We start from the raw sequence: 14,924 nt of genomic DNA on the forward strand, positions 1-14,924 counted from the left end.
ATGGGTAGGGGTAGGGGGTACTATATCCTCCCCTAAATTGAGTAAACTAGCATGAAATAGCACAAACCTTACATTTTTGGAAAGCTCAGATACTGCTCTTTCTGAGGAATACCAACTTTAGCAAAATTAATTTGTGTACATAGAATAGGACGACTTTAAAATGATTTTTTTTTGACAATTTTGAAATTTTTTACCCAAAATACCATGTAACAATTGTGATTTACTTTTTATTAAGCAAAATTTTCACAACTTTTTGTGTTTAAATTATTTATTCCGACATATTAAACAAGAAAAAAAGTGTTAACATCAGATATTTAACTATACACTACTTCTCTGGCGTCAATTTTGAATTGCGTATCTGTATGGGGTGTGCAAAAGCTAGGGGTAGGGGTTCAACATTCTTTCCTTGATGAAGTGAAACTGGCTTGAAATGCCATATACCTTATAGTTTTAGAAAGCTTAGATACTGGTCTTCTAAAATGCATAAAGTTTTAGTAAAATAATATGACGTCATAGAATTGGATAACTTTAAATCGATTTTTTCTGGTAATTCAGCAATTTTAACCGGAAGAAAATACGATAACTATTGTTTCCTCCCAATGAAGCAAATCAAACAGATTTATGGATGTTATTTACTAATTGCAATGTGCTGAAGAAGAAAATAAATGTCAAAATTGGGTATTTACAATGCATTATTGTCTCTACTCACTAAAATTGCAAGTTTTGCTACATTGGTATATCGTGAATGGGCATTTTATTGTTATGCAATGAACTAATGCACAGCCTTCAAAGAAGACTTTAAAACTCACACACATAGTCATATTGCCATTTTCTCCTTAAAGTAAATAGATTGTTGATGACTGTATTTTTATAATTTACTTTTTAAAAATTTTTTTATAAAATAATTTTGATAAGACGTATTTGGCAAATTGTCTATGCCTCCTTGTCTTACTTATACAGCAAGCATTACTAACAATCTATTAGGCCGTGAGCTAGAGGGGCGTCTACGTGCACCTCCCCCCCCCCCCAACCGCACAGGATAACTGACCTGTATTTTTCAGAAGCCTGGGATCCCTAGAATAAAGAAATAGGATTTTAACAGGCAAAATATAGGGACTCAATAGCTGTTACGGTCATTTTTTGAAGGGTACCGCAAAATCACGATTTTGTGACCCACATGGATTTTTGTCAAACCTGTCTTCATGTACGTCTTCTGCTGAACTTACTGTTTAACATGACCTGGCTTATGGGGTATCATTAGAAGGTGATTTATTCTTCTTGAAAAAGGTATATAGCAATATGCAATATCTTCCACAGTTTTCATGAATAGGGCCATAATTTACCCCATACCCCAAAGTTTATGTCGCAATTACTGTCAAAACTAATCTAAATTCTACCAATTATTTACCGAGACATAATACAAAGGGCAATGCTGTGTATTAACTTTGTGTTATTTGCTACAGGTACATGTTAGAAACCTGTAATAAACTTTTGACAGAAAAAATATTGGGATCCTGTAGCTGTAACAATCATATTTTGAAGGGTTCCGCAAAATCACAGTATTACTGAATCACATTCTTTTTTGTTCAACCTGTCTTCTTGTAAGTTAAGTCTTCTGCTGAGCTTATTTTGAACATAAAGAGGCATATGCGGTATCATTTGAAAGTTAATTTACTTGTCTTTAAAATGATATATTGCAATATGCAATATCTTCAATAGTTTTTATGAAATGAGACCAAACCTTACCCCAAACCCCAAAGTTTTATGTCGCAAGTTACAGTCAAAACTAATGTCAAATTCTACAATTATTTTCCTAGACACTTTACAAAAGGCAATGCTTTGTATAAAACATATTTTATTTGGTAAAGGGACATGTCAAAAATATGGCTAGACTTTTAACAGACAAAATATTGGGATTGAATGACTGTTACTTGCATGTTTTGAAGGGTACCGTGAAGTCAGAGTATTACCGACTCGCATATGTTTTTGTTAAATGTGTCGTCTTGTAAGTCATCTGCTGAGCTTACTTTTTACCATAGCCTAGCTTATGGGCTGCCATTAGAAAAGACAATTTATTTGGCTTTAAAATTACATATTGTAATATACAATATCTTCTATAGTTTTCATGAAATAGGACCAAACCTTACCCCATACCCCAAAGTTTTATGTCGTAAATTACTGTCAAAACTAGCATTTAATTTTGAAAAATTCTATAAAAAAGACAAACTTTGTATGAAACCTATTTTATTTGTTACAGAGACATTTCCAACTATGAAAGATACCATTAACAGGATAATTATTGCGATTTAATAGCTGTTAGCATCATGGTTTGAAGGATAGCAGGATATGTTGCTGAAACCCGTGAAATTTTATTAAACAGGTTTCCATGAAATTTATCTGCAAACCTTTATTTTATCCATAACCCAGATTGTAGGGTATCATTACAAAGATTTTATCACTCTTATTTTTAGCATATCATAAAGTGCATTATCATCTTAAGTTGTAATGAAATAGCAAAAACCTCATCACCCCAGCCCTTAGTTTGATTTGCAAACTACATCTGTTCTAAAACTTTGCAGTTTGCGAATTGGGGATTTGGGGTAAGTTTTGGTCCTATTTCATGAAAACTATTGAAGATATTGCATATAACAATATGTCGGTCGCTTTCTGGCAAAAATTGTCTTTCCAATGATAGCCCATAAGATAGGTAAGAGTAAAAAGTAAGCTCAGCAGATGACTTACAAGATGACACATTTAACAAAAACACATACGAGTGGGCAAGACTGTGACTTTACGGTACCCTTCAAAACATGACAGCAGCAACCATTCAATCCCAGTATTTTGTCTGTTAAAAGTCTATCTCATATTTGTGACATGTCTCTGTAGCAAATAAAACAGATTTCATACAAATCATTGTCTTTTGTATTATGTCTAGGTAAAAGGTTGGTAGAATTTGAAATCAGTAGTGACAGTAATTTGCAATATAAACTTAAGGGGTATGGGGTAAGTTTTGGTCTTATTTCCTACACACTAAAGAAGATATTTTATATTACAATATGTCATATCAAAGAAAAAAATCTTTTTAATGATACCCCAATAGCCAACTAATAAATGTTAAAAAATAAGCTCAGCAGATGACTTACAATAAGACAGGTTAAACAAAAACGTATGCGAGTTGGCAATACCATGATTTTGTGGTACCCTTCAAAATATTACTGTTACAGCTACAGCATCACAATATTTTTTCTGTTAAAAGTTCGTTTCAAGTTTCTAACATGAACCTGTAGCAAATAAACTAAATTTAATACAAATCATTGCCCTTTGTATTATGTCCCGGTAAATAGTTGGCAGAATTTGAGATTAGTTTTGACTGTAATTTGGAACATAAAACTTTGGGGTGTGGGGTAAGTTGCGGTCCTATTTCATGAAAACTGTAAAAGATATTGCATATTGCAATATATTATTTTAAAGAAGAGTAAATTAACTTTCTACTGATGCCCAACTTGCCACGTTATAATAATAAATAAGCTCAGAAGCGACTTACAAGAAGACAGGTTTAACGAAAATGTATGCGAGTTGGCAATACTGTGATTTTGCAGTACCATTGAAATATGACTGTTACAGTTACAGCATCCGGATATTTTTGTGTTAAAAGTTTATTTCAATTTTCTAACATGTACCTGTATCAAATAAAACAATTTTATACAAAGCATTGCTTTTTGTATAATGTCTAGGTAAATAATTGGTAGAATTTAAGATTAGTTTTGACAGTAATTTACGACATAAAACTTTGGGGTATGGGGTAAGGTTTGGTCCTATTTCATGAAAACTATAGAAGATATTGTATGTTACAATATGTCATTTTAAAGCCAAATAAATTGTCTTTCTAATGGCAGCCCATAAGCTAGGTTATGTTAACATGTAAGCTCAGCAGATGACTTACAAGACGACACATTTAACAAAAACATATGCGAGTCGGTAATGCTCTGACTTCACAGTACCTTCAAAACATGCAAGTAACAGTCATTCAATCCCAATATTTTGTCTGTTAAAAGTCTAGCTCATATTTTTGACATGTCCCTGTACCAAATAAAATATATTTTATACAAAGCATTGCCTTTTGTAAAGTGTCTAGGAAAATAATTGGTAGAATTTGACATTAGTTTTGACTGTAACTTGCGACATAAAACTTTGGGGTATGGGTTAAGTTTTGGTCTCATTTCATGAAAACTATAGAAGATATTGCATATTGCAATATATCATTTTAAAAACAAGTAAATTAACTTTCAAATGATACCACATATGCCTCTTTATGTTCAAAATAAGCTCAACAGAAGACTTACAAGAAGACATGTTTAACAAAAACGAATGTGATTCAGTAATACTGTGATTTTGCGGAACCCTTCAAAACATGACTGTTACAGCTACAGGATCCCAATATTTTTTCTGTCAAAAGTTTATTACAGGTTTCTAACATGTACCTGTAGCAAATAACACAAAGTTAATACACAGCATTGCCCTTTGTATTATGTCTAGGTAAATAATTGGTAGAATTTAGATTAGTTTTGACAGTAATTTGCGACATAAACTTTGGGGTATGGGGTAAATTATGCCCTATTTCATGAAAACTATAGAAGATATTGCATATTGCTATATACCTTTTTCAAGAAGAATAAATCACCTTTCTAATGATACCCCATAAGCCAGGTCATGTTAAACAGTAAGTTCAGCAGATGACGTACATGAAGACAGGTTTGACAAAAATCCATGTGGGTCACAAAATCGTGATTTTGCGGTACCCTCAAAACATGACCGTAACAGCTATTGAGTCCCTATATTTTGCCTGTTAAAATCCTATTTCTTTATTCTAGGGATCTCAAGGCTTCTGAAAAATACAGGTTTGTTATCCTGTGCGGTTGGGGGGGGGGGAGGTGCACGTAGACGCCCCCTCTAGCCCACGGCCTAATAGATTGTTAGTAATGCTTGCTGTATAAGTAAGACAAGGAGGCATAGACAATTTTCCAAATACGTCTTATCAAAATTATTTTATAAAAAAATATTTAAAAAGTAAATTATAAAAATACACAGTCATCAACAATCTATTTACTTTAAGGAGAAAATGGCAATATGACTATGTGTGTGCGTTTTAAAGTCTTCTTTGAAGGCTGTGCATTAGTTCATTGCATAACAATAAAATGCCCATTCACGATATACCAATGTAGCAAAACTTGCAATTTTAGTGAGTAGAGACAATAATGCATTGTAAATACCCAATTTTGACATTTATTTTCTTCTTCAGCACATTGCAATTAGTAAATAACATCCATAAATCTGTTTGATTTGCTTCATTGGGAGGAAACAATAGTTATCGTATTTTCTTCCGGTTAAAATTGCTGAATTACCAGAAAAAATCGATTTAAAGTTATCCAATTCCATGACGTCATATTATTTTTACTAAAACCTTATGCATTTTAGAAAGACCAGTATCTAAGCTTTCTAAAACTATAAGGTATATGGCATTTCAAGCCAGTTTACTTCATCAAGGAAAGAATGTTGTACCCCTACCCCTAGCTTTTGCACACCCCATACAGATACACGCAATTCAAAATTGACGCCAGAGAAGTAGTGTATAGTTAAATATCTGATGTTAACACTTTTTTTCTTGTTTAATATGTCGGAATAAATAATTTAAACACAAAAAATTGTGAAAATTTTGCTTAATAAAAAGTAAATCACAATTGTTACATGGTATTTTGGGTAAAAAATTTCAAAATTGTCAAAAAAATTCATTTTAAAGTCGTCCTATTCTATGTACACAAATTAATTTTGCTAAAGTTGGTATTCCTCAGAAAGAGCAGTATCTGAGCTTTCCAAAAATGTAAGGTTTGTGCTATTTCATGCTAGTTTACTCAATTTAGGGGAGGATATAGTACCCCCTACCCCTACCCATTTTTCGCCATTTTTTGCGGACATACAAATCAAAAACCAGTGCAGACAGGTAGTGCATCCCAACATATCCAATGTTAACATCTTTTTTCTAGTTCAGCAGATCCCAAAGACCAAAAAAATACCCATGTAGTAGGTTTATGGGGGGGGGGGGTGCACGGTGGGCCCCTCCAGCCCACGGACTAATAAAACATAGGGCCAATCACACTCCAAACAGTGGCGGCACTCTCACTTCCGTTTCACTTCTGTAACCTGCTGTAACGGAAGTGAGAGCGCCGCCACTATTTGGAGGGTGAGGGCCTATCTCCCTAAAGCTACTATAGACATTGATGGTATAGCGCACATACATAGCATACATTGTATTACCAGACACAGTGAGTGCAGAGGTCCTTTGGCAATACAGTGTATTTTCATGGCAGAAGAATTGTTTCAGTATGGCTCACACTTACAGGCCCCCTCTATAGCCTACACAGACATCAATAGAAAATCTTGAACTGTTAAAGACCTGTTAGAAAAGTGGTCTTTGTGACGATAAGCCTTTATTCATAATAGCAATAATTTGAAATATCTTTCAGTGTTAGTACTTTCTGTATGAACAAGATGTTTAGTAAGTGTCATCAAATTTGACACTGTATTATTGGATGCATCACTTTTTATGAGGCTTGAACTCACAATATCTACAATACTAATTCACCTGGCGTAGCAGTCAGTTAGCTAAAACCCCTCAAAATAGATTTTTCAACAAATGGCCTGAAAAAAGCTATGATTGTGTTTGCACATAGTTTGAACTTTCAATTTTTAGCAGTAGTCCATTTTTATGACCAGTTTTCAATTTTAGTGATCAACAGTAAAATTTGGTGGTCCAAACTTAAAATTTTTGAGTGATTTTATCAAAGTTACGTAATACACAGACAAACCAGGCATAAAACGTGCAATATAAACTATACATGTAAACCAAATAAACTGATGAGAATAAAACTAACAACAGCTTCACTAACTTTCCAATGTTGGACATCAGTGAAAAACAGAAAGATTTCAATTATTTCCCAGTTGTGTGAGAAGTATGTGTAACATTAATTGTGAATACTTGTTGGTTTCAGATAAAAATGTACAACTATATTTTGACAATTATTGTAAGCAAAATATATAGGAAGTCAACATTGTCCAAGTAAGTTAAAAGTTGTGATGAAAAGCAGGAAATCATGGGTCATTTATCAAATGCACTGATACATGTAAATCGAACCTTAACTTGTTGTTTATTCTGTTTGTATGATAGAATGACCTGATATCATCCTTACTTGCTCATCTTAGTCATCCTTTTATAAAGGAAATGAAGACAACTTCACACATCGGTTTTAAATTTGATAGAGATACTATACAGTGAGTAGATCAATGTGAATTCATGATAACGGAAAGCATTCCGAGGAACTGGTGAACTGATACTGCTTTGACCAAGGTAATGTGACCTCGGTTCCTGAACAAAGGTTTACGTTGTGATTTTGGTATTTTTGCTTTCTTTGTTTGAGAAGTCTTTTAGCATTTGTTGAATATTCTGTGTTTTTTATGTCTCGTTGTGTGCTGTGACAGTACAGACAATCGCTTTTTTTCGTGCAGCGTCTTCGCTAAAGGCAAAACGCTTATCACGTGACTATTAAGCAAATAATGACTGTGTACTGTGCATGAACGGATTTCTCAATATCAGGGCTTTCAGAAAATTGATACTTTATTAGGGTTCCGGACTTCAATAACTGAGAAAAAAATAAAAATATGAAAGTGTCTATAAGGTTTCTAGCTACTTAAGTATTTTAAATATTTTCTGTACATAATGTACAGAAAACTACTCAATGGCAGCCGTCTTTTCAAAATCGTACTCAAACATAGTGTTTAGAAAACTGTAATGTGATTTTGAACAAGGTCTTTTCTGAAGAAAAAATAGAACCTCAGTAGTAATTGAAATATAACAATGATTAATCAATGTGAAAAATATCATGCTGAAATATTGCATCCAAAGAGGCGATTATAGTTAATCACAGAAATCAATTTCAAGATGTAAACAGGGCGGAATGTGTCCATTGTGAAATCAAACGCAGAATTAGGCTGAAATTGATTCACCACATGACTGATTGTCATGACTTTTAATTTTCTTTGGTATAGTTCTGAACGTTTTTAAAGGCACCCATTTCTCGTGACTTGTTTCTCCAAATGTAGAAATTATTGCGGTTTTTGAATTGGCTTTGATTTGGGCGCGCCGTTGATCCTCCATTTTTATTTGAGTACAACCCGTCTATGCGTATAGCCGAGATATTGAGATATGTGAGGTTCAATATCTTGACGATCTTGTACGTAAAATTAAACAAATGTAGTATATAGGAACCATACAATAAATAGGAAGGAAATTTTAAGTAATTCGCCTTATAATGTTTCAATGTAAAACTTCCCAAACGCAAATTAAATATTCTGACATTTCCGAGGAGTTTTCATAATAGATGCATCTTTGAAGTTAAGGTTACAGGTCATATTGAATTTCTTCCTTCATGAATGGCAGATAAATGAGCGTGTTTCAAGTCCTCGCATACTCCCCGACATTTTATTTTTAAAAAATATTCCTTCAAGTAAACATGTATTTCCTTTAATAATTGCCCAATCTGATACTGTACAAGACACGACACAACATAAACTCGTATACAGCTGTGTGTATGGCGATGCTTAAAACGAAACATACAGTTTACAAAACGTTTTTATTTGCCCGATTAAGACAGCAAAAATATGTAAAACTTGCGACTTGAAGAAACAGTGACTGCATGTTCAGCCGTGTGGTTTGATAAAAACGATTGTTTTTGCGATTAATATCGCGCTTTGCGAAAAACAACAACGCAATCGAATAAACAAAACATGATCTTATCAGTAACAATCAACGAATCAACATATAAAAAATGTATATTATACGTATGGTAAAATATTTTAATTGAACGAATGTTTCCTTGATACTTACCATTACTGGCTTTTTAGATTGTAGATTACAGATGCAACTCCAACAGGCCATAAGATAAAATAAAAGATTAAGAGCAGATCCTATTGTTTTCACTTTTTTCATAATTCTCATCTCGATGAGAAGGATGGCTCTATGATACAAATATGTAGAGATGATGTGGATTCTACTACACTATAATACAACAAAATGCAGTGTGGTCTTTAATTCGCGAATAAATATAACACAATAATGGCTCTGTCAAGGTCAAACCCCGATTATTTTACGAAAGCGTAGATTATAAAATATAGATCATCACGAATGAATCAAATCTTTATTCCGGTGCCAACTTGTACGATTTTTCGTCTATTATACCCACGACTCTCTTGAATTGGAGAACATCACCCAGCGGCAAGTATTTAGGGACCGAGCACAATTAACGGCAGGGGGGGGGCGCGGAAGAGAAAATGGGGGGGGCCACGAAAAAAATGAGTGTTCTTGGGGTGGGCCATGAAATTCCAGGAAAGTAGGGGTGGGCCACCAAAATTTTTTACACCATGACAGACAGAGAATATTTTTCAGCATTTTTGTTCCCTGTTGAGGCTGGAGTTCCTTGTTAAACTTCTTGTAGCATGATGAAATACCAAGTCTTAAACCTCACAATGCAGTTGTTATGTGTAAAATGAGCAATATTATTATTGAAATTGACTTCATTTGTCAACAGTAATAATGGTTGGTAATGATATAGAGGCTCGGTTGAAACTGGTTATTTCATCATGCTATAGGAATCCCTTATAGAACAGGAATGCCTGTCAGTACCATGTGAAATTAGCATTCACATGGCTAGTTGGCATGACTTAATGCATGTGCATAGGGAATAGGCAGTCAGGCAGTCCACATTCATTTCAGCAGCACGTTGGTAACATGTGTATAGGCCGAAATATTTAAATGAGCTAGCCATTCACACACATGTGAATGAATGGTTATCTGAATCCACTCACATGTATGTTGTTATGTAGGTCATTTCCCCAACACTCATCATGACCTGAGTTCAATTAGTCTAGAACATTCTCAAGGTCACTGCCCTTGATGACCTCACAACCTTGAATTCAATTAGTCATGTTTGGAATGTTCTGGAAAGTTGATTAGTTGTGTAAGGAGATAATTTTAGAACAGTAATTAGCATGTCAATAAAAGTTCTAGATTGTTCTTATATGCCTTTATAAAAGGGACGTGCACAGCTTCCAGTCAGACTTTTGGGATCGTGTCTCTTGTGTGTTACTAAACTCCAGCAGTAGTCATTCTCAAGACCTTTCAAGACCTTCACTGCCAACGCTGGATTTATACTGTGGACTTTGTGGCAGTTTCAAGCCTGCAAGCCAAAGGACTGTTCATTCATCCGACTGACTGTTACAACTCTGAGACTGGAGCTCTGCCGTCCCAGCTGAGATAAGTAGTCTGTACACTTTTAAAGCTTGTACTCTATCCCTGACTTAGCAATTAGTTTTATTTTCGTAATAAATTTTGTTTAAACGTTAACTGCTGAGTTCACCCTTTTGTTCGTTTTCTCTGCACGTAACAAAATTGGGGCTCGTCCGGGAGCCGAATATTTTGAGCCGTTTGACAACATTTTGCCTGCCTTTTCAAAACTACTGTATACTGTGACTCAGCAAAATTCAATCATGGCGGAATTCAAGCCAGACGAATTTATGCATGACTTTGATCAGGACGCATTTGATTCCCTCAAAAAAGACAACCTCATTGCACTGGCCAATTTCCTTAAAGTAGATGTCAAAAGATCTATGCGCAAGCGGGAAATACAGTACCACATTGCAAAACATTTAGTTAATTTAGGCCAATTTGAGGAATCCACCTTGAAAGATTATGAGCCCGAGTCTACCTTTGAACTAAGAAAATTAGAATTAGAAATGCAGACAAATTTGGAGATCAAGAAACTAGAATTACAAATGGAAAAAGAGAGACAGGCATTAGAAAAAGAAAAAATACAAATGCAATTACAAATGGAAGAAAGACAGAGAGAGAAAGATAGGCAGGAAAGATTAGAAATGGAAGAAAGACAGAAAGAGAGGGAATTGGAAATGAAAGAAAAAGAATTACAAATGGAAGAAAGACAAAGGGAGAAAGAAAGAGAGGAAAAAGAAAAGGAAAGAGAATTAGCAGAACACCGACTGCAGTTAGAAATGAGACGTTTAGAGCTTGGACAGTCAGGAAAATTCTTCCCTTCAGACAAGTTTGACATCACTAAGCATTTCAGGCTAGTTCCCCCTTTCCAAGAAAAGGATGTTGATAAATATTTCCTTCATTTTGAGAAAATTGCTCAGAGTCTGGATTGGCCTAAGGAGTCCTGGTCTATGCTTTTGCAGAGTGCTTTGGTGGGTAAAGCCAGAGAAATTTACATTCAGTTGTCAGTAGAGCAGGCTTCAGATTATGATTCTGTGAAGGAATTAATTCTCAAGGGCTATGAGTTGGTGCCTGAAGCTTACCGTCAGAAATTTAGGGATTGTGAGAAGGTGAAGGATCAAACTTATGTTGAATTTGCTCGAACAAAAGAACAACTGTTTGATCGTTGGTGTTCTTCTGAAAAGGTCAGTCAGAATTATGACAAATTACGACAGCTTGTTTTGATTGAGGAATTTAAAAGGTGCATTCGGAGTGACATCAAGACGTTTATCAATGAACAAAAGGCAGATACATTGGAGGTTGCTGCACGTTTGGCCGATGATTATTCATTGACCCACAAATCTTCATTTCTCAGCAAACCATCCCAGTCCTTTTCTACAGAAACAATGCAGGTAAATTTAACTCCTCCTTTTCATCCAAGAATTTTTCAAAGGAGAGTAGGAAATCAAATGACAACAGTTCACAAAATTCAAGTAACACTTCCACATCATCAGATCCCAAGTCTCAATCTCCTTCTGACAAACAGTTCGTACACTTTCTTGTAATTATTGTAAGAAAGACGGCCATTTAATGTCAGAGTGTTTCAAATTGAAAAGAAAACGTGAAGGTCAAAGTGGTCAAAGTGGATCTAAGCCACCGGCTTTATTTCTTCATCAACTCAATTAGAGTCTAATAATGTGTGCAACACATTTTCTGAGGTTAAACCCCTCTTATCCCCAATTAATGAGGTCAGGTCAATTCTTCTCAAGATAGCATTATGGGTATTTTCGAGCCATTTATTCATAATGGTTTTATATCACTTTCTAGTGATTTCTCTTCCGCTACCCCTGTCAAAATTTTAAGAGATACCGGGGCTTCCCAGTCTCTTTTGTTGGCAGATACCCTGCCGTTTTCTGAAAAGTCATTTTCAGGTTCTAAAGTTCTTATTAAGGGGGTAGATTGTAATGACTACATTCCTGTTCCTCTCCATAATGTCTATTTGTCTTCGGACTTTGTTTCTGGACCTGTGACTTTAGGTATTAGCCTTTTTTGCCTTTTGAAGGGATTCACCTTCTTCTTGGAAACGACCTTGCTGGGGACAAGGTCATTACTAATCCACTTGTGACTGATAATCCTAGTTTAGATCAGGATCCAGAGCCAATTGAACAAGAGATACCCGATTTATTTCCTTCATGTGCCATTACTCGAGCCATGTCAAAGAAAACTTCCGAGAATCAAAATACTCTCAAAAATAATGTCACAGATGTTGACTTAAATGACACCTTTCTCAGTCAGGTGTTTGACACGGATCATTCCGTTATCCCTCGTGGATTTGAAACTTCCAGTAAAACTTCTGCTGACCAAAGTCAGACATTTTCTAGATCAAATCTCATTGCAGAACAACACAAAGACCCAGATATTTTGTCTTTGTTTGACAGGGTAGATGATGAAGGTAAAACTTCAGATAGCTCTGTTTCCTATTATACAAAATCTGGTATTCTCATGCGTAAATGGAGACCTCCAGATGTTTTGGTTGATGACGATTGGGCTATAAAACATCAAATTGTGGTTCCAAAGCCCTATCGTGCTGAAATATTGCGCCTGGCCCATGAAACGCCCTGGGCTGGTCATTTGGGAGTAAGGAAAACTTATCACAAAATTCTCAGTCACTTTTATTGGCCTAATCTCAGGCAGGATGTAGCACATTTCTGTAAAACTTGTCACACATGTCAAATGGTAGGAAAGCCAAATCAGACCATTCCAAAGGCCCCTTTACAACCAATTCCTGCATTTCAAGAACCATTTAGTAGGATACTAATAGACTGTGTTGGGCCCCTACCAAAAACAAGATCAGGAAATGAGTATATGTTGACAATTATGTGTACATCAACCCGGTTCCCAGAAGCCATACCACTGAGAAACATAAAGACAAAGACTATAGTGAGAGCTTTAGTCAAATTTTTCACTTTATTTGGCCTCCCTAAATGTGTCCAGTCCGATCAAGGCTCCAACTTTATGTCTGGTATTTTTCAACAAGTAATGGATCAGCTAGGCATTAAACAGTATAGGTCCTCCGCCTATCATCCAGAAAGTCAGGGTGCTCTTGAGCGATTTCATCAAACTTTGAAAAACATGATTAGGACCTACTGTTTTGACACAGAGAAGCAGTGGGATGAAGGAATTCATTTTCTGCTCTTTGCTGTTAGAGAGTCAATTCAGGAGTCTCTTGGTTTTAGCCCATTTGAGCTTGTATTTGGACATACAGTCCGTGGCCCACTCAAGCTCGTTAAAGAGAAATTCCTATCAGACGATGATGATTGTCTGAATATTTTACAATATGTGTCAGATTTTCGTACAAAACTCTCTAAAGCATGTGAATTAGCCAGAGAAAATCTTGAGTCATCTCAGCAGTCAATGAAAACCAAATACGATAAAAACACCTCAAAACGGAAGTTTGAACCAGGTCAAAAGGTTCTTGTTCTACTTCCAATTCCTGGCAAAACACTCCATGCTCGTTACTTTGGGCCATACCTAATTGATAAGAAATTGAGTGATTTAAATTACATCATAATAACACCTGACAGGCGAAAACAAAAACAGCTATGTCACATAAATATGCTTAAGCCATATTTGGATAGGGATAATCCTACTATAACTCAGCCTGTCAGTGCAGTCAGTTCAAACCATTATGAAGATAGTGATACTGAAACTGACTTGAGTGAAAATACTCTAAACTAAAGCTGGGCTCGGTCAAGCTTCAGAACTCAGAAATCCTGGAGAAGCTGGAGTCTACAAAGTTGGCACACCTCCAGCCAGAACAACAACAACAGGTGAAAGAACTGCTCCATGAATATAAACACCTGTTTCAAGATGTTCCAACGAGGACGAACGTCATCTATCACGATGTTGATGTTGGGGACAGTAAGCCTGTAAAACAACATCCATACAGACTGAATCCAACAAAAGCGAAATATCTCCAGGAAGAAGTCAAATACCTGCTGGACAATGACTTTATTGAACCCAGTAAAAGTAACTGGAGTTCGCCGTGCATACTTGTTCCCAAACCAGATCACAGTTATCGTATGTGCACGGACTTTGGAAGGTCAACACTTTAACAAAGACAGACACTTTCCCAATCCCGAGGATTGATGACTGCATCGACCGAGTGGGAAAAGCCAAGTATGTGACGAAATTTGACCTACTGAAGGGATTTTGGCAAGTCCCTCTGACAGATCGTGCTCGTGAAATATCCGCCTTTGTTACACCAGACGGATTGTTCCAGTACAAGGTGATGCCATTCGGAATGAAGAACTCTCCGGCAACGTTCCAACGGATGATCAACGACGTCATATCGGGCTAGACGGGTGTGCAGCTTATGTTGACGACGTCGTCCTGTATAGTGACACCTGGGAGGAACACATCAAGCTCATGCGGAAGTTCTTTGAGAGACTGAGTAAAGCAATGTTGACTGTCAACCTTGCCAAATCTGAGTTTGGTTGGGCGAGGGTGATTTACCTCGGACATACTGTAGGACAGGGTGAGGTAAAACCTGTTGATGCCAAAATCAGTGCCATTTCAAGTTTTCCCATACCAAACTGCAAACGACAAC

The 14,924-nt window shown here is 35.9% G+C and overlaps 1 protein-coding gene across 1 annotated transcript in view; it reads right to left on the reverse strand.

Annotated features, from left to right (window-relative positions):
• LOC139131518 (uncharacterized) overlaps nucleotides 1-14,924 on the reverse strand; it is a 96,450-nt gene that overhangs the window by 5,037 nt on the left and 76,489 nt on the right. The gene's annotated exons all lie outside the window — the stretch shown is intronic.

This window comes from Ptychodera flava, chromosome 4 (assembly GCF_041260155.1).
Source record: "Ptychodera flava strain L36383 chromosome 4, AS_Pfla_20210202, whole genome shotgun sequence".
NCBI lineage: Eukaryota > Metazoa > Hemichordata > Enteropneusta > Ptychoderidae > Ptychodera > Ptychodera flava.